General features: G+C 47.3%; 1 protein-coding gene across 1 annotated transcript in view; it reads right to left on the reverse strand.

Annotated features, from left to right (window-relative positions):
• Nucleotides 1–19,252, reverse strand: part of LOC138492821 (involucrin-like) — a 195,853-nt gene that overhangs the window by 67,865 nt on the left and 108,736 nt on the right. The gene's annotated exons all lie outside the window — the stretch shown is intronic.

Raw genomic sequence — 19,252 nt, forward strand, 5'->3', positions numbered from 1 at the left:
GGAAGCACTGGTGTAGGTATCAGCAATAGGGAGGCCTGGGTTGGAGACCAGGATGTCATTTTCGAGTTTCTTCCTGCCAGACTTAGTGAAAGGGACAGGATAGTAAATAGAAAAGCAGTTAGAGAGGATAGGTGAGAGAGATCACCATAGGGGGTGCAGGGAGGAAAGGGGGTGCCAAAGCCAGGGTGTGTGGGTCATGCAGGGGTGGCAGACAGGAGGCAGGCACAAGAGGGGCACACGAAAGGGAGGGGAGCGCATAAAAAGAACAAGAACAAGGGACCTACAAATCAGATGCAGTACAGGACCAACAGCAAAGAACAGAGCCCAACAGGGAACCTAGAAGTAGAGAATGCAGATGTAATGCCACAAACCGTAGAGAGCAACACAATATCAGAACTGCAGAGAACAACACAAAGTCAATACCAGCAACAAGACACAGAACACAACAGGAACCTAGAAGAAAGAAACTGTGGAGCACAACACAGTGTCAAAAACTGTACACAATAGATCGAGGAAGGGAAGGGCTAAGATGCGTGAGCAAGGAAGGGACCACAGGGGTGGCAGAATAGGATGCAGGGAACCACAAAGTGAGGTACAATACAAGCAAGCAAGGAGCAGCCCCCATCTGCTCCGACTGCCTTCACTCCCTGTGTTTGGGCACTCAGCATCTATCAGTCAGACCCCCCTCTCTCCACCTGCCTGGGAGCTCCCAAATTGCTGGCTGCCTGTAGAGAGGTCACCCCTGTTCCATCATGGCCTTCCACCTGGACCGCCTCCCACCTGCCAATGCCCACCATTGGGCACAAACGCATATGACACAGAGCTTCACGTCTACAAGAATTGTTCCGCTATGGCAGACTTGCTGGGCAGCTTGGTGGATGGAAGCTTGGCGAAGGAAATCCCCTTTTTGCCTCCCTTGTCCTCTCTCCCCTGCTGTCTGATTCGTCTAACAATGCCTCTTCCTTTAGGTGATGCCACTGGGAATGCCCAGGTTTCTTACCTGTCTTCCTTATTACCTGCATATTATCTACCCTTCCTGTTGCTACCTCTACCTTCTCTTAGCTCTTCCTGTCACATCTCTCCTTGTCCTCACTTCATTCTGTAACCACCCATCCACCACTCCTACAGTTGAGTGGTCCACTTCCTCCCTACTCTTCTCTCAACCCTCTCCCTCATATTCTACTCACTCATCTCTCTCACCACCCCTGCTCCCTTTCTCTGCCACCCTGCCCACCTTCCTCGTTGTCAACTGTAATGACTGATTTCCTATACTCTGGCCTGGTGGACAGATGTATAGAAGGCCAACCTATATTGTGAAAGGGTCAACTCTGGGGAGCTAGCCAAACCAGTTTAAGGTAGCAGTGACAGGCGCTCTAGGATAAGTTCTTCAGAGGGCTGAGAGTGCAAAGGGTCCACAATGAGGTCACACAATGGGAGTCGCAAATTATACTAAGACAGGATGTATACAAATACAATTATTTAATTATGGCCAAACACACTATAAGAAACATGAATACAAGCAGGTAGACATATCAACCAATACCATCAAACTAAAATACATATATACAGTCACAGGTTCAAGTGCAAAATACAAATCAAAATACTCCTACAAGGGAATTAATAGGTGAGTATCACACACAAAAGGTCCACAGAGATGGTCCCTAACTAATACTGTCCAACCCTAAGTTGCCTGGGGCCTTGTGACCTATTGTTCAGGATACAAAGACACAGCACTCAGGAGGCAGGAGAAAATGTAGGTAGGGTCTCTGGGGTCCAGTGATGGATTCTTAGAGCCAGGGTTCAATATAGACAGGTGTCCAAAATTACCCCCAACAGTCAGAAGTCTTGCCAAGGCACGTACTGGCAAAGCCAATAGGTTTAGGATAAATTATATTATAAGTCCATTGACTTATAATGGGAGTGTTGGGGTATGTTAAAAGCTCAGTAATTTACCCCCCTCACTCCGAATCTTCCCAAGACTTTCCAGAACAAAGGAAGGGTGTCCTGGCTTGCTTTTCCCACTGAATTCCACAGTCCTAGATTTTCATGGGTTGCAGGTTCGATTGATTCTTCGGTTAGGATCTTTTGCTGGTGCAAGGACTCTTGATGGAGAAATGCAGAAACAAACAATGCAGCACCCTTCTCGGGACTGGAAGTGGGTCAGAAAAGCAGGTTTTGGACCGTGCACGCCGCCCAGAGCGGTGCAGCAGGACTCAGTAGCCGCGATCGGACTTTCTGGTCTTTCTCGGGTCCCCTTAGTGCTAGGATGCCGAAATATCGGAGAGGGTGTTGTTGCAGTGGCAGCTGAGTGTGTGTGTTTCAGGCAGAAACTCTTAACAGCAATGAAGATAACCCAGTAGCACAAAAACAAAGCTGGTCAGCAACAGGACAATTCCCGGGCACTTCCGAAGGCGGTTTTTGTGCTGGGCTCTGAGTAGGCTTTGGGAATGGATGGTACCTCCACTCCCGGGGTCGTAGCAGGCCTACTGGAAATCACGAGACAGACAGGGCTCCACCAGGACTGCAGCAGAAGTTGGTTGCCAGGCCTCCTTCAGACAGGTTACAGGTTTCTTTGTGGGTCTTCTCAGCTGGACGGATTCTTGGCTCCTTCCAGTTCTTCCAGGATCTCTGAGAAATGCATGCAGGGGCCCTCTTCTTATCCTAAAAGCCAGGTAGGAGTCGATACTCCCACTAGCCAATGGCAGAACTAGCCCACACACACACACCACAGTGGTCCAATCAGGACCACTGGTGGGAACACTCATGCATACCACTCAGACACACAGAAACCAGGATTTGTATTGGGGTCAGACTGACCCAGCCCACATCCTGCCTGCAAACACACAAAGCCCTCCAGTAGCCCGCCAAAAGCTGCTGCTTTCCTGGGCACTGGAAGTCCTTATAAGGATCTTCCTGGACTCTGAGGCCAGGAAGAAGGCGAAACAAAAAGATGCAAAAAGAATGGACGAAAAACCTTGTGGCACGGCCATGTTTGACCAGTAGCCACAGTATGTAGCCAAACGCGTTAAACGCGGTTAAGCTAAACGAAATTCCCCAAAAAGTGGGGAAAAGTCACTGCTGCCACCAGCCCATCTTTTAAGCACCTCTAGAGTAACCAAAAAATCCTTTGAGTGTTAGTTTATGGCAAAACAAAAATGAACCCCATTGCACTGCAGTGTAAGCTGCTGTGTGCAATGATAAAAGGTTACCACATGTGATACAAAAGTAACCACAAGTAGCAACATAGTCACAAGACTAAGGGGAACACTGTTTCCCAGTACTGATAACCTTACGGACATATCAGTTTCCCCATAACGTGTGAGCAAAGGCCAGTACAGTGAAGCATAAGGCTCCACTGCACTGCAAAAAGTACAGGTCAGATTGCAAAAAATAAAAGCAAAAAGTTTGGGGGTTCCATAAAGATGGAAGGAAAGGTGCAGTAAAGAGAATCTTTCCTAATCATTCCTAACATCAACTTCCTCCCATGCTCCCTCATTCTTCTTGCACTCTTTTCTGCACCTCCTCCCCCTGTGCCATGCCATTCCTCACCCTCGGCCACCTTACTACTGGATCCCTAGGAGTTGCATCACACAGATCTGCAGTGCACCGGTTCCTGCCCTGCTTCCCTCTCCAGGGCGACTCTGCTGACAACCACCCCATGAAGTTCACTTCCTTCCTGTTGCCTGTCCCTCCTCCTCCATACTTGCTTTTGATTCTCCACTTCTCTCGTCAGGTCTTTGGACTGATCACTTCCCTTCAGAGTTGAAACCCACACGTCGTCTGACACGTTGTCCTCTCGAGTCGCCTCCCACTGCTCGCTATTCTCTTCCCCTATATACTCTCGACTACACTGACAATACTCGACCTCTGGAACCATTAGATGTCCTAACAGTCTTCCTACTCCCATTGTTTCTCCTCCCTCTTGCTCTCTGGCTCACAAGTGGCTAGAACATCCCCTGAAAGCTTGGCCTTCTTTCCTCCACCCCTCTCCCATTTCCTGCCTTCCTCCACAATGAACTGCCTCCCTTACCTTGATCCTCTCCTGTCCTCTCTAGTTCACATTCTGCCACACTGCTCCTCTCTGGATCTCACCAGTTGCACTCCCCATGCACACATTCCACTAGACCTCCCTACCCCTCTCCTCATCACCCTCCCTAGCCCCTATCTACTAATTCCCCTCTGGCTGCTGTCCTTCCAGCCTTGTTTCTCTTCTAAAGCTACCTCTGGACATCCCCCGTTCTTCTCTTTTGGAATCGATACACCCTTCTCTCTGCTCTCAACTCCCGCTTCTTGGCATCTGTTTTTTATGTGCTATGTATGACCCTACAGAGCACACTAACGTTCTAATCTCACCAATATCACAACGATAAACCTCACATTTCATTTATGTAATACAAATCCATTTAAGAAACAACTTCTGCTTACATCAACCTCCCAAGCACTCATCTGCATGGAGCCAGTGGCACTATACAATACTGATATTTCAAAAGTGCTGTAGTGTCATGTGAACATAAAGTGCATATAGTGCATAAAGTACATAACAATATTTTGCACATTTTACCCACAATACATACATCAACATTACATAATTGCCTAATAATCTATATACAATACTAAATTTAGAGCTTTGCAGCTGATATCATTTCTTACATCTTTCTATAAAACGTTTTCCCACTCTCGCCATTTTGAAGCCTATAATTTTAGATAGGACTCTACCTATTCTATTTGTCCTGCATGAGCATGTGTCTGTCTGATTTGTATCTTTAATGAACAGACATTCTTCAGAACCCTTTTTACTCTTCTTGACTTCTATTTCGGTGGGTTGTTCTACTCTCCTTTGATCTGGAAGGATACACACCACTGGATCATATTATGCTAGGGAATACTTTTCATCAAAACCCCTAACTTCTTGATTGCTAAATGTCAAGCTCTCAGTGCAGTACTCTGTGCCTTATATGATATAATATGATATTTTATTTATATCGCACTCATACACAGATGTTTCAGAGCGCGACCAATCAAAGGGAGGGGAACAAGGGAGAAAACAAAAACAACGATCTTACTAGGCCCAGTGACATTAAGAACGCGCAAGTGCATGAAAAGGGAAAATGGGGGAAAGTGCGTGGAAAGGGGACAAATGGAAAGTGCGAAACAGAGGAGAGAACAGAATACATAATAAGTGAATAAATAAATGAAGGCGGTGAACAGTGGTAGTGCAGCCAGCAAGTGGCAAGTGCATGATTAGTCAGATAGAGTATATCTGATAAGTGCAAAAGAAAATGAGGGGACTGTATTGGTACAGATACAGATCCCAGTGCAGGGGATGGCCCGGAGGCAGCACAGGAGGGAGCCAAGGTGAACAGGTACCTGGGCCCGAAAGTTAGAGGGAGGCCAGGTGCATGGTGCCGAGAGAGATAAAGGGGAGAAGAGGGGCAAAGGCAGAAGTGAAGAGGAAGGTCTTGAGGTGCTTCCGGAACCGGAGATGGTTCTCCTCAAGGAATACCCTGTGCAGCCATGTTTTCTTATTTCTTGATTTCACTACAGGCTAAAAACAAGAAGGCAAGTCTCTGTTTCAGTGAATGCCGTCCTACTCCTCCCCTCAGCAGGTTGAACTGGCTGGTCTCAATGCAATTCAACAGTTAGAGATCCTGACTTTAACAGTACAAATTGCCTTTCAATTGTTGTCCTTAAGAACAGAACATAGCACATTGACATAAAAGCTTGGCCTCTGCCGTGGGCTGTAAGGTAAATGTTGTATTTGGGTTGTGAATGCATGAACTAAAATACACATCTCTTTGAGGCTGTACATTTTTACTTTGGGTGGGTCAGAGATGGTTCAGATTCATGTGTGTTTCCACATGTTTTAATGCAATCCTTCCTAAGTGTTTTGGGAAGTTTTTCAAGGATGTTCTAGCTCATCTAATGCCCAAATCCCCATTTAACCTGCTGCACAGGGCCTAGGAGTTTAGTCAGCTTTGCAGTAAATGTATTTGTTGCAACAGTTTTTAATGCAAACCTGCTTGCTGCATTTAATGGACCTGCAAGTGTATACACCCCCTCAGATTAGCATTACTTCTAGCCTAGGGGTCAGTTTTAGAGCAAATTGGTTTGTGTTGTCAAGCCCATCCTCTCCATTCTGGGCCCAAAGAATGTCCTAGGACTTTGGGGCTGAAGACCGTTCAGTGCTGTAGAAAGAGCAGGATGGCCCATAAACAGAGCTGTTTCCCAGGGCTGCCTTCATTTCCCATTACTGCCACCTGTCAATTGAACTATTCAATTGCAGCTCAAAGATGGGGTGGGAAAGAGGTGTTTCTTAAGTAGATTATTCCCAGAAGGTCCTAGCAACTGCCTCAAAGGGGCCCAATGCCCACCACAATGCATTAATCCCCAAAGGATTACTGGCATGGCACAATGACTCTTTGGACAGTAGCCTCTGGGCTGTATCCTCAGCAGAGAACCTGCCTCCTGAAAGCCACCCTAACCTGGAAGTGTCATCAGGATCACCCACCCTTTGCTCTATGACAGAACTGGCCATGCTTTTCCACTGGGGCTGAGTGGGCTTTTTGGTGCTGTTCTTCGGGTTCAATGGTGAATATATTGTTGGCTTGAAGCAAGTCTGAAAGATTCCCACCCCACCGCTCAGTACAATGAGGTGAGCGTGTGTGTACTGTTGTGGCATTAATGGATAAACAGAACACACACATCTAGGGCAGGCATAACATGTTTACTGCATTACTTCTGTTGATCCCACGCTCTTGACCTTTGTTACCAACAATATTCACCTCTCACACATCCTCCTCGTGGATTAGGCCAATTTTAGAGATGGCTTGCATGCCCCTGAATCATTATTCGGAATTTACCTGTGGTACCGTAAATAGACACTGTGCTCTAGCACCTTGAAGCCTCTCTTGTGCTAGATGGAATTACAAATAAAGATCTCACGCCAAATAACCAAACAGACTCAAGGAATATGGCAAAGTACTACTTTATTCACATTTGATAAAATAGGGAGAACCGACAGGCATCGGATTGGTGCTTGCACACATTAACTTGAGGTCTTATACCCTAATATGCATAATCTATGATGTCATACCATGTGCAAATCAAAGAATTTATTGAAGGGAGGGATTGTTTAGGGGAACATATCTACTTATAGAACATATAATAATTAACACATTATTGGCTGCCCCTTATCTGTAGGACACGCCTTGAACTACCTCTAGATATGTATAGTACTGATTATAGCGGATAAAATAGCAGCGTATTGGTCTATGCATCATTGTATGGTAGGTTGCCGTTAGACCCACTGATTTGTTGGCATAAAATCCCAACCTTGGACTTTAGGCTGTTTAGTGGCACATATGTGAAATGAAACCTAGGTACAATGAATTGTGTCAGATTACTCCCCGTTCTCCCAATTAATTCATCATCCCACATCGGTCGGCCATATACCAAAGTCTTCCATCTGTAGTTGACCTTGTAGCCTGCTCACTGTCCTGGAACATTTGATGGTGTGTATGCACATCACTATCCTTGTCTAATGACTAGCCCTTGTCTTCGACTTCTGATTCACATGTGAAGAGACCATGAATTTGTCCATTTCAGCCTCTTATTTACTGCTATTTGATTCAGTTATGCAAGGTGCTGCTGCTCCTCTTGGCCTCTAGAGACTTCCTCACTCTATCTTGCACAGACACTATACTCTTTTAATGGCCCAATACTTTGGCTGTTGCAGATGTTTTCTTCTTCCTTAATCTAAAAGGAATGTCTCACATTCAGGGCTTATATGTGTAACTCCCCTTGTGACTTGCAATTATTCCTTAAAATAGTATCCTTGATCCTAGGCCAAACTCGACTCATTGCTGTTTTGTACACAAACTGTATTTCCATCGTTTCCTGATTGTGCAGCCCTGGTCTGTCCCTGAGGTAGCTTGGTTGAATTCGACATGACCCAGCGTCTATTTTCCTATCATGGACATCCTTGCTACATTATATATACCTCTATAGCAAGCTTCTATATGTCTAATGTATCTTGCGTTACTGCATATCTACAGTTATTGACTAGAAAGTTTCTTCATTCATCTTTAAATCCATGATTTAAATCCATAGCTTTAGGTACATATTTCTCTTGGTGATTCAGTTACATCGCTACTCTTAAGTATTTTCATATTGTTTCAGCTAATGTTCATATATCTTCTTTATGACATCACTATGCCTTCATCAGATTTCACTTAACGCTCCATGATGTCCATAGGGGCATGCTGACATCCTTCTATGCGGCATCTTTCCACATTTTGAGTGCATAACATCTCTCATACACTCGATGCGGTAGTGGGATTACACAAGGGGTCCCAGCCATAGTCCTCCATCTGCTGTTCCAATATGTCGGTGGTGAGGGGGCGGGAACTAGTGAGAAAGTATTCATCTGCTCCTCTACATTCAACCCGCTGGTCGAATCTTCAACCAAATTCTCTTCTTCAGCCTCCTTCATCATTTCTTAAAACTGTTGTTTCTTTGGGATCCATATCTTTGTCACTCCCCTCGTATGAGCTGCATTCATTCTTTATATGTTCATCCACACTCCAAGTTATGTGGCAGAAATCTCCAGATGGTGGACAGAATATCCAATGTCCTACATATTTTTATGATCCTTGGGGTACTGGCTTCATTCTGCATTTGCTCTCCAGTTGCAGTATCTATATCAATCATTATCTTCATTTCAATAGCTTTCTTGGCTGTCTTCTGGCATTGCCCCAAGATGATCCTTAAAAGACAAAATCCTAGGAGTACAAACACTAATATTGCTCCAAGTAGCTTGAATACATTCGCCAACTAGGTTGAAACCCACGAAAACTGAGATGTAAAGAAATCAGCCTCCTCAGTCTCATCTACTTCATCCACCATCTTTGTGTGCAGGGTTGACAACATCATTATTGCCTCTGTCAGGGTCCCATTTTCTTAATCATGGGAAAGTGTAAATGTACAGCAAGAAGGCCCGATCTTGGTGCACACGTCTCCTTCCATTGCTGTGATTTAGTTCAGAACATACATTTCTTGAGGGCCATAAGCCTGAATGCCCTCTTTTCATCTCTGATTGCATTCAATCCTTTTATTGTCGTAATGATCTCCTGCAGCAGCTCCCATCTGGTAATCTGCAACCACTTGGCATTCACTGCAATCTGAATTCCTGGCATGAAGATAGCTGTGAAGATCACTGCTGTTCTATTGAACATCTTATGCTCATCTGGAATATCATGACATGCTTCTACTGATTTTGCTGAGAAGTAATTCTCTCTTTTTTGTCTGTGTCTGCTGATTGACCTTCTCTTCCTCAGATGCGCATACAGAATATTTGTTATCAGCAAGTCACTTGTGGTACTACCAAGGCTGGTATACTTATCAGTACCAATGAACACATTCCTCCCCATCTTGGTGGCAATTTCAGATATGCTCTTGATCCACAGGCCCAATAGTGGTCCATCAGGACTGCTATTCCTTCCTTCATTCCTAAGACATCAAAAACTCGGCCACACTTGAGATTGTCTCCAACATTGACTGTGCCATTATTTCCGAAACATAAGAAAACATTCTTCAGGGGTAGTATTTGCAAGGCTCCCCCTCATCATTGTCATGATTCCTGCCCCTCATGTCCCCAGCTCTCCAAGATGTCAGGCTGGAGCCGCCAGGCCATGATCACCTACATGGCTCTCAAGGGCCTCTCCATTCCTCCAAAGACACACTTGGAGTCAGGCTTGGCCCTGTGGCACCAGACTCACTCACTCCCATAGGATAACATTGGGGATTGGACTTGTAGTGCATTGATGGGGACAAGATGGATGCCGCCACATATTTTGGTTCCCAGAACTGCATGTGCGGTCTAGTCTTTTGGGTGTGGTTCAGCCCAGAGGCACCTGGGATACCCAGAGACTATTGAAGCCACACCCAGTCTGAGAAACATGCTTTGCGTTTTCTGCACCTGCAGCGTGACACTCACCGTGTTCGGATCGGTCTCCAGTAGGCCTGCATCTTTCTTCTGCGCTCAGCTCCTGCAAGAACAAGAACACCGTTAGGAACAGCCTTACCTTGCGGCGCTTCTGCCCATCAGTCATCGCTTCTTCTGTTCTGCGGGCATCTTCGGCGGTTTCATTCCCATCCCGGCACGCTGCGTCCTAAGGAAAAGGAAAAAGAACAGAAAAAAAGGCATTAGTAAGCATTCTGCAAATCTTCGCTTATCATCTTGCCGGTCAAGTGGCACAGCGAGTAGAGCGCTCACTTTGACATCTGTGCAGAGCCTGCTGACGCAGGTTCGAATCCCGGCGGGGCCAAACTCAGCCTTTCATCCTTCCGAGGTCGATAAATGAGCACCACACACCGTGGGTAATAATAAGCAGCGCTCAGATACCTGAGGGTTCGTAGCGCTATATAAATGCAAAATTATTATTATTATTTTTAAATACTGTACGAGCTTCAAACGCGTACCACAATCCCAACGGCTCTGGGGGAACTCTGTCTCCGGAACTTCTCATCCATCTCCAAGAGGGAAAAGACACTCCAGGTTAGCGTGGAAACATCTAGAGGCGCCGCATACCGCGCTTATCCACCGCATTTGTTCTTCATATCCGGCATCCACGCTGAAAACGTCGTGGCACCTAAAAGACACAGAAAAAGAACTCAGTTCAAAGCAAATATGAAAGGGGCGCATCGCGCTCTCACTCACCTTCAGCGCTACTCATCTCAGCAGCACACCACCATCCCTGGACGCCGGCCATCATCTAAGGAAGGAAAGGAACGAAGTGAGAGAACTGTTCAAAAGACTCATTATACTTACCTGTCAGACTCTTGCCAGTGAAGTAATTAGACAGCAATGAGCCCGCATCAATCAACGCGCCCCTGCACTGAAGGCAGGATGGAGAGCACACTATCCAAGAAAACAACGTGAGCTGCGGATCAAAGGGAAGGGTTAGACCCCGGGGAAGAAGGGGTTCAAGCACACAGAGACAATAGGGAGTTAAATTCTACCAATCCTGTGTTTCAGGCGCTGTCTCCAGTCGAATAGCCTCCAGGGAAGGGTTTGGGGTCGTAAGAGGTCAGAACAGGCTGAGTGACGTCCCCGTGGATACCAGGTGAGCGTTACAGAACGTAAAGCCTCACATCAAAATCCAACTGGGCGTCATTGAAACGTCAGAAACGGACCAGTTAGCCCAAATGATGGGGCAGCTACATTCCGAAGTACATGCAGCCAGGCAGGAGACCAACACCCTGAGGAGAGAGCTGATAGTAGCCAAAGAACGCACTGATGATTTAAGCCGGCAACTTCTCCAGTCACAAGCAGGGCATGCACCATTGCACCATTGCTGGGAAGCGTGCCCTCGATGCCAGCGCCATCAGCCAATCCCGTTCAGATAACCCTTCCTGGGGCAGTTCCGTTGGCCCCGCCCGAACGATTTACGGGGGATCCCAAGAGGTTTGCAACGTTCATGAACCAGTGCCGCCTGCACTTCCTTTGTAGGCCAGGGGCCTTTCCAAATGACCAATCATGGGTCGCTTTTGTGCTATCCTACCTGAGTGGTGGCGCTGCGGACTGGTCTTTACCCTTTGTGGCCCAAGACGATCCTTTGCTGCATGACTTCAAGGGCTTTCAGCAGGAGATGGAAAAGCTGTTCGCCCGTCATACTCATGGGCAGGCATTAGACAACGAACTTCCAAGGGAATCAGGACCTATTAACATACATAGCCACGTTCAATAGACTCGTAGTTGAAGCAGAATGGCCAGTGGAGAAGAGAACCACGTTATTTCATTGAGGGTTGCGGGGGGAGCTCAAGGATGTTCTTGCACAAGTAGTGAACCCCCCCGAAAGACTGCTCAGAATTCATTGACCTTGTTGTTCAACTGGATCATAGGTTGCAGGACCGAAGAGCAGATCGAACAAGACCGGATCCTCGCCCTATGTATGTGCGTTCAAAGGACAATAGTGCCCGAACAACGGAAGGTTCAGGAGAACCAATGCAAATCGGGGGGGTCAGATCCCCCTTGACTAAAGCGGAAAGGAACAAAAGGAGACAGCAGCAGTTATGTCTGTACTGTGGAAGGTCAGGTCATTTCCTTAAAGAGTGCCCTGTGAAGCCACTGAGGAGGACGGTAGGGGCCACGGACAAGGAAGATACCATCAAGGAATCGGAAAACTCCCCAGCCCGGCAAGTGTAGGGGTCCACTTGTCGAACGAAGAAAGTGAACTACAGACCTCCCATTTTGCACTATCTGTGGTCTTGATCAATCACCAACAACCATCTCGGATGCACGCAGTAAGAGCGTACATAGACAGTGGAGCCGTTGGGAATTACATCGACCAGGATCTTGCGGCAAAGATGGGGCTTCTGTTACTCCCTAAATCAACCACCGACACTGTTACCACAGTAGATGGCACGGAAATAGCTTCTGGTCCAGTATCCCAATGCACTGCAGCTTTAACCCTTCTGTGACAGGATGGACACCAAGAATCTATCATTTTAGACCTCATTAAGGCACCACAGTTCCGGGTGATTTTGGGAATGCATTGGTTGGTAGCTCACAATCCTCGAATCGATTGGTGAGCAAAATAATTGGTCTTTCCCGAGACTTGCACCCACACATGTTATCGCCAAGAGAAACAACCAATAGACACCAGAACCTCCACGCGTGCGACTGTGGCAATCGGCACCCTACCAAGTGAATACCAGGACTTTCAAGATGTCTTTCAGAAGGAACAGGCTAATACCCTGCCACCGCATAGACCATACGATTGCCAAATCAACCTGATACCCGGCACACAAATCCCTTGTGGGCGAATTTACGCAGTCACTGAAATAGAAAACCAGCACCTGAAGGCCTATCTTGACCAATAACTGGCCAACGGGTTCATCCGTCCCTCGAAGTCTCCAGCAGCCAGTTCTCTATTCTTCGTACCGAAAAAGGAGGGGGACTTGAGAACGTGCATCGACTATCACGCACTGAACCAGATTACCGTAAAAAATAGCTACCCCCTGCCACTGATCCCTGAATTGCTTGATCAAGTCAAAGATGCCCAAATCTAAACAAAACTAGACCTGAGGGGGGCATATCACCTTGTTTGCGTAAAACAGGGGGACGAATGGAAAACCGCTTTTCGCACCAAATATGGCTTGTACGAATATCAAGTAATGCCCTTTGGCCTTTGCAACGCGTCTGCTGCATTTCAATACTTCATGAACGATGTCCTACGGGAATTGATTGATGTCTGCGCTCTAGTGTACATCGACGATATCCTAGTATATTCCGCATCAAAATAGGACCACGTTAAACACGTCCAATCCGTATTGGAGAAACTCTGTCAACACCAGCTCTAGGCCAAGCTCGAAAAGTGCTCATTCCACGTCTCTGAGGTGGAATTCCTGGGCTTTATTCTCAGCCCGAATGGAATCCGCATGGATGTACACAAGGTAGATGGAATCCTGAACTGGCCATCCCCAAATTCATTCAAGGGGGTTCAAAGTATGCTGGGTTTTGCAAACTTCTACCGCCGGTTCATCCCAGGATTTTCACAAATCGTGCATCCCATCACGTCATTACTAAGGAAAAGCAACAAAAAGTTCCAGTGGACAACAGAAGCCGAGGAAGCTTTCCAGGAACTCAAAGCAAGATTCACATCTTCCCCAATCTTAAGCCACCCTCGCCCTGATCTCCCATACCTGGTGGAAACAGACGCCTCAAGCATGGATATGGGAGCCATCCTCTCACAAAAGGACCCCGAAATGGGCCAGTTACACCCTGTTGCCTTCTGGTCGCGTAAATTCACACCCCCTGAACTCAATAACGCTATCACAGACAAAGAACTCCAGGCCATTAAGTCAGCCTTTAAGGCACGGCGGCACTACCTCTTGGGCGCCAGACATACAATCACCGTAATAACTGACCACCGGAACCTCCAGTACCTAAAAACGGCAAAGGCCCAATCCTCACGACAACTACGTTAGGCTCTTTTTTTGCTGAATATGACTACGTGATTACATTTCGAACAGGGGTGAATAACGGGAAGGCCGATGCCCTTTCCCGTATGGGGGTGGAAGAGCAAGGGTATCAGGCCCCTGACCCAATAGAAATCATCCCGAGTGACAAACTCCTAGGAATCACAGCAACCATAACACAGAAAGAATTACATGAAGAAATCCAAAACCTGATGAGTCCGGAGCAATTACAAGCGTGGAGTGCACAACAAGAACATTACATGATAAACAATCAGTTGCCCTACTTCAGGAATCGTTTATTATTACCAAACCAAGAACTACAAGAACAAGTCATGTCCGGTTATCATGATTCCTTGATTGAGGGCCACCCCAGAATCGCTAAAACCCTAGCCAAGGTAAAATGAAATTATTGGTGGCCACACGCGGTGTAAAGACATTATCCAATTCATCCTATCTTGTGGAGGGTGTGCTCAAAACAAGTCATCCAAGCAGAAACCGGCTAGGCTATAACAACCATTGAAAATCCCACCAGCACCCTGGCACACGTTGTCCCTCGATTTTATTACTGACTTACCACCCAGTTAAGGGTTTAACACTATTCTTGTGGTCGTGGACCTATTTTCAAAATGGCACATTTCATTCCTCTTAAGGGGCTCCCAAATGCTTCCACTCTGGCAAAGGTATTTCTTGAAGGCATCGTATGGCTCCATGGGTTTCCTTCAGTTTAGGTCTCAGACCAAGGTACTCAATTCATATCTAACTTCTGAAGAAAATGCTGCTCTATGACCCAGATCGACATCCGGCTATCCAACAGTCACCATCCCCAAACGGATGGTCAAACTGAGAGGACAAATCAGACGCTGGAGCAGTATCTGCGTTGCATGTTACACCAAGCTGAAGGAAGCTGGTTCGACCTATTATGGATAGCTGAATATGCTTATAATAATTCCCTACACACCAGCACTGGGCAGACACCCTTTTATACCATGTATGGCAGGCACCCACTTACTTCTGAGTTGGACGTTCCTACAACCCTGGAAATACCAGCAGTCAAAACCTTGCACACGACCATTTCTCAAACTTTTTAAAGGGCAGCTGAACACCTACTTCAAGCTAAGAATCGCCAAAAGAAGTTTGCTGATCAACACTGAGCAAAGGCCCCCAACTACCAAGTGGGAGACAAAGTCTGACTGGCGTCTAAACACGTGTCCATTAAAGGAACCCGAACTTTCTGTCCAAGATACCTGGGTTCATTCACCGTCACCTCTGTGATAAATCCTGTGGTGTTCAGATTAGCTTTGCCGTCAAACATGCAAATTCATCCTGTGTTCCACGTGTCTCTCTTTAAACCTGTTCAACCTGGGACCCGAGTAGCAACGCCACCGCAGCCAGTATTAGACGCCGGTGAGCCAGAATTCGAAGTCAAGGACATCCTAGATTAAAAGTACGTCAGATCCAAATTATACTACTTAGTAGACTGGAAGGGGTATGGTCCACAAGACAGGACATGGGAGCCTTGTGAGTACATCCATGCACCTCACTTGCTTCGACGATTTCATCAAAACCATCCAACCAAACCAGGACTAGACAGAAGAGCCACCTTGAGAGGGGCCTTGGGGGGGGGGGGGTGCTGTCATGATTTTTGCCCCTCATGCCCCCAGCCCTCCAAGATGTCAGGCTGGAGCCAGGCGATGATCACCTACATGGCCCTCAAGGGCCTCTCCATCCCTCCGAAGACCCACTTGGAGTCAGACTTGGCACTTGTGGCACCAGACTCACTCACTCCCATAGGATAACATTGGGGATTGGACTTGTAGTGCATTGATGGGGACAAGATGGATGCCCCCTAATATTTCGGTTCCCAGAACTGCATGCGCGGTCTAGTCTTTTGGGTGTGGTTCAGCCCAGAAGCACCTGGGATACCCAGAGACTATTTAAGCCACACCCAGGCTGAGAAACATGCTTTGCGGTTTCTGCACCTGCAGCTTGACACTCACCGTGTTCGAATCGATCTCCAGTAGGCCTGCATCTTTCCTCTGCGCTCAGCTCCTGCAAGAACAAGAACACCGTTAGGAACAGCCTTACCTTGCGGCACTTCTGCCCATCAGTCATCGCTCCTTATGTTCTGCGGGCATCTTCGGCGGTGTCATTCCCATCCTGGCACGCCGCTTCCTAAGGAAAAGGGAAAAGAACAAAAAAAAAAGGCATTAGTAAGCATTCTGCAAATCTTTGCTTATTTTTAAATACTGTACTAGCTTCAAACGCTTACCACAATCCCAACGGCTCTGGGGGAACTCTGTCTCCAGAACTTCTCATCCATCTGCAAGAGGGAAAAGACACTCCAGGTTAGCGTGGAAACATCTAGAGGCGCCGCATACCGCGCTTACCCTCCGCATTTGTTCTTCATATCCGGCATCCACGCTGAAAACGTTGTGGCACCTAAAAGACACAGAAAAAAGAACTCAGTTCAATGCAAAAATACCAAAGGGGTGCATCGCGCATCGCGCTCTCACTCACCTTCAGCGCTACTCATCTCAGCAGTTGGCCGCCATCCCCGGACGCCGGCCATCATCTAAGGAAGGAAAGGAACGAAGTTAGAGAACTGTTCAAAAGACTCATTATACTTACCTGTCAGACTCTTGCCAGTGAAGTAACTAGGCAGCAACGAGCCCGCATCAATCAACGCGCCCCTGCACTGAAGGCAGGATGGAGAGCACACTATCCAAGAAAACAAGGTGAGCTGTGGATCAAAGGGAAGGGTTGGACCCCGAGGAAGAAGGGGTTCAAGCACACAGAGTCAATAGGGAGTTAAATTCTACCAATCCTGTGTTTCAGGCCCAGTCTCCAGTCGAATAGCCTCCAGGGAAGGGTTTGGGGTCGTAAGAGGTCAGAACAGGCTGAGTGACGTCCCTGTGGATACCAGGTGAGCGTTACAGAACGCAAAGCCTCACATCAAAATCCCCCTTTGCGTCATGGAAACGTCAGAAACCGACCAGTTAGCCCACATGTTGGGGCAGCTACATTTCGAAGTACATGCAGCCAGGCAGGAGACCAACACCCTGGGGAGAGAGCTGATAGTAGCCAAAGAACGCACTGATGATTTAAGCTGGCAACTTCTCCAGTCACAAGCAGGGCATGCACCATTGCACCATTGCTGGGAAGCGTGCCCTCGATGCCAGCACCATCAGCCAATCCCGTTCAGATAACCCTTCCTGGGGCAGTTCCGTTGGCCCCGCCCGAACGATTTACGGGGGATCCCAAGAGGTTTGCAATGTTCATGAACCAGTGCCGCCTGCACTCCTTTGTAGGCCAGGGGCCTTTCCGAATGACCAATCACGAGTAGCTTTTCTGCTATCCTACCTGAGTGGTAGCGCCGTGGACTGGTCTTTACCCTTTGTGGCTCAAGACGATCCTTTGCTGCATGACTTCAGGGGCTTTCAGCAGGAGATGGAAAAGCTGTTCGCCTGTCGTACTCATGGCCAGGCATTAGACAACGAACTTCTGTCCCTATGCCAAGGGAATCAAGATCTATTAACATACATAGCCACGTTCAATAGACTCGTAGTTGAAGCAGAATGGCCAGTGGAGAAGAGAACCACGTTATTTCATTGGGGGTTGCGGGGGAGTTCAAGGATGTTCTTGCACAAGTAGTGAACCCCCCCGAAAGACTGCTCAGAATTCATTGACCTTGTTGTTCAACTGGATCATAGGTTGCAGGACCGAAGAGCAGATCGAACCAGACCAGATCCTCGCCCTATGTATGTGCGTTCAATGGACAATACTGCCCGAACAACGGAAGGTTCAGGAGAACCAATGCAAATCGGGGGGTTCAGATCCCCCTTGACTAAAGCGGAAAGGGATAAAAGGAGACAGCAGCAGTTATGTCTGTACTGTACTGTAGGTCAGGTAATTTCCTTAAAGGGTGCCCTGTGAAGCCACCGAGGAGGACGGTAGGGGCCACGGACAAGGAAGATACCATCAAGGAATCGGAAAACTCCCTAGCCCGGCAAGTGCAGGGGTCCACTTGTCGAGCAAAGAAAGTGAACTACAGACCTCCCATTTTGCACTATCTGTGCTCTTGATCAATCACCAACAACCATCTCGGATGCACGCAGTAAGAGTGTACATAGGCAGTGGAGCCGTTGGGAATTACATCGACCAGGATCTTGCGGTAAAGATGGGGCTTCCGTTACGCCCTAGATCAACCACCGACACTGTTACCACAGTCGATGGCACGGAAATGGTTTCTGGTCCAGTATCCCAATGCACTGCAGCTTTAACCCTTCTGTGACAGGATGGACACCAAGAATCTATCATTTTTGACGTCATTAAGGCACCACAGTTCCGGGTGATTTTGGGAATGCCATGGTTGGTAGCTCACAATCCTCAAATCGATTTGCGAGCAAAAGAATTGGCCTTTCCCGAGACTTGCGCCCACACATGTTATCGCCAAGAGAAACAACCAATAGCGACCAGAACCTCCACGCTTACGACTGTGGCAATCGGCAACCTAACAAGTGAATACCAGGACTTTCAAGATGTCTTTCAGAAGGAACAGGCTAATACCCTGCCACCGCATAGACCATACGATTGCCAAATCAACCTGATACCCGGCACACAAATCCCTTGTGGGCGAATTTACGCAGTCACTGAAATAGAAAACCAGCACCTGAAGGCCTATCTTGACCAATAACTGGCCAACGGGTTCATCCGTCCCTCGAAGTCTCCAGCAGCCAGTTCTCTATTCTTCGTACCGAAAAAGGAGGGGGACTTGAGAACGTGCATCGACTATCACGCACTGAACCAGATTACCGTAAAAAATAGCTACCCCCTGCCACTGATCCCTGAATTGCTTGATCAAGTCAAAGATGCCCAAATCTAAACAAAACTAGACCTGAGGGGGGCATATCACCTTGTTTGCGTAAAACAGGGGGACGAATGGAAAACTGCTTTTCGCACCAAATACGGCTTGTACGAATATCAAGTAATGCCCTTTGGCCTTTGCAACGCACCTGCTGCATTTCAATACTTCATGAACAATGTCCTACGGGAATTGATTGATGTCTGCGCTCTAGTGTACATCGACGATATCCTAGTATATTCCGCATTAAAGTAGGACCACGTTAAACACGTCCGATTCGTATTGGAGAAACTCAGTCAACACCAGCTTTACGCCAAGCTCGAAAATAGCTCATTCCACGTCTCTAAGGTGGAATTCCTGGGCTTTATTCTCAGCCCGAATTGAATCCGAATGGATGTACACAAGGTAGAT

This window comes from Ambystoma mexicanum, chromosome 10 (assembly GCF_040938575.1).
Source record: "Ambystoma mexicanum isolate Mex_15411 chromosome 10, UKY_AmexF1_1, whole genome shotgun sequence".
NCBI classification, from domain to species: Eukaryota; Metazoa; Chordata; class Amphibia; order Caudata; family Ambystomatidae; genus Ambystoma; species Ambystoma mexicanum.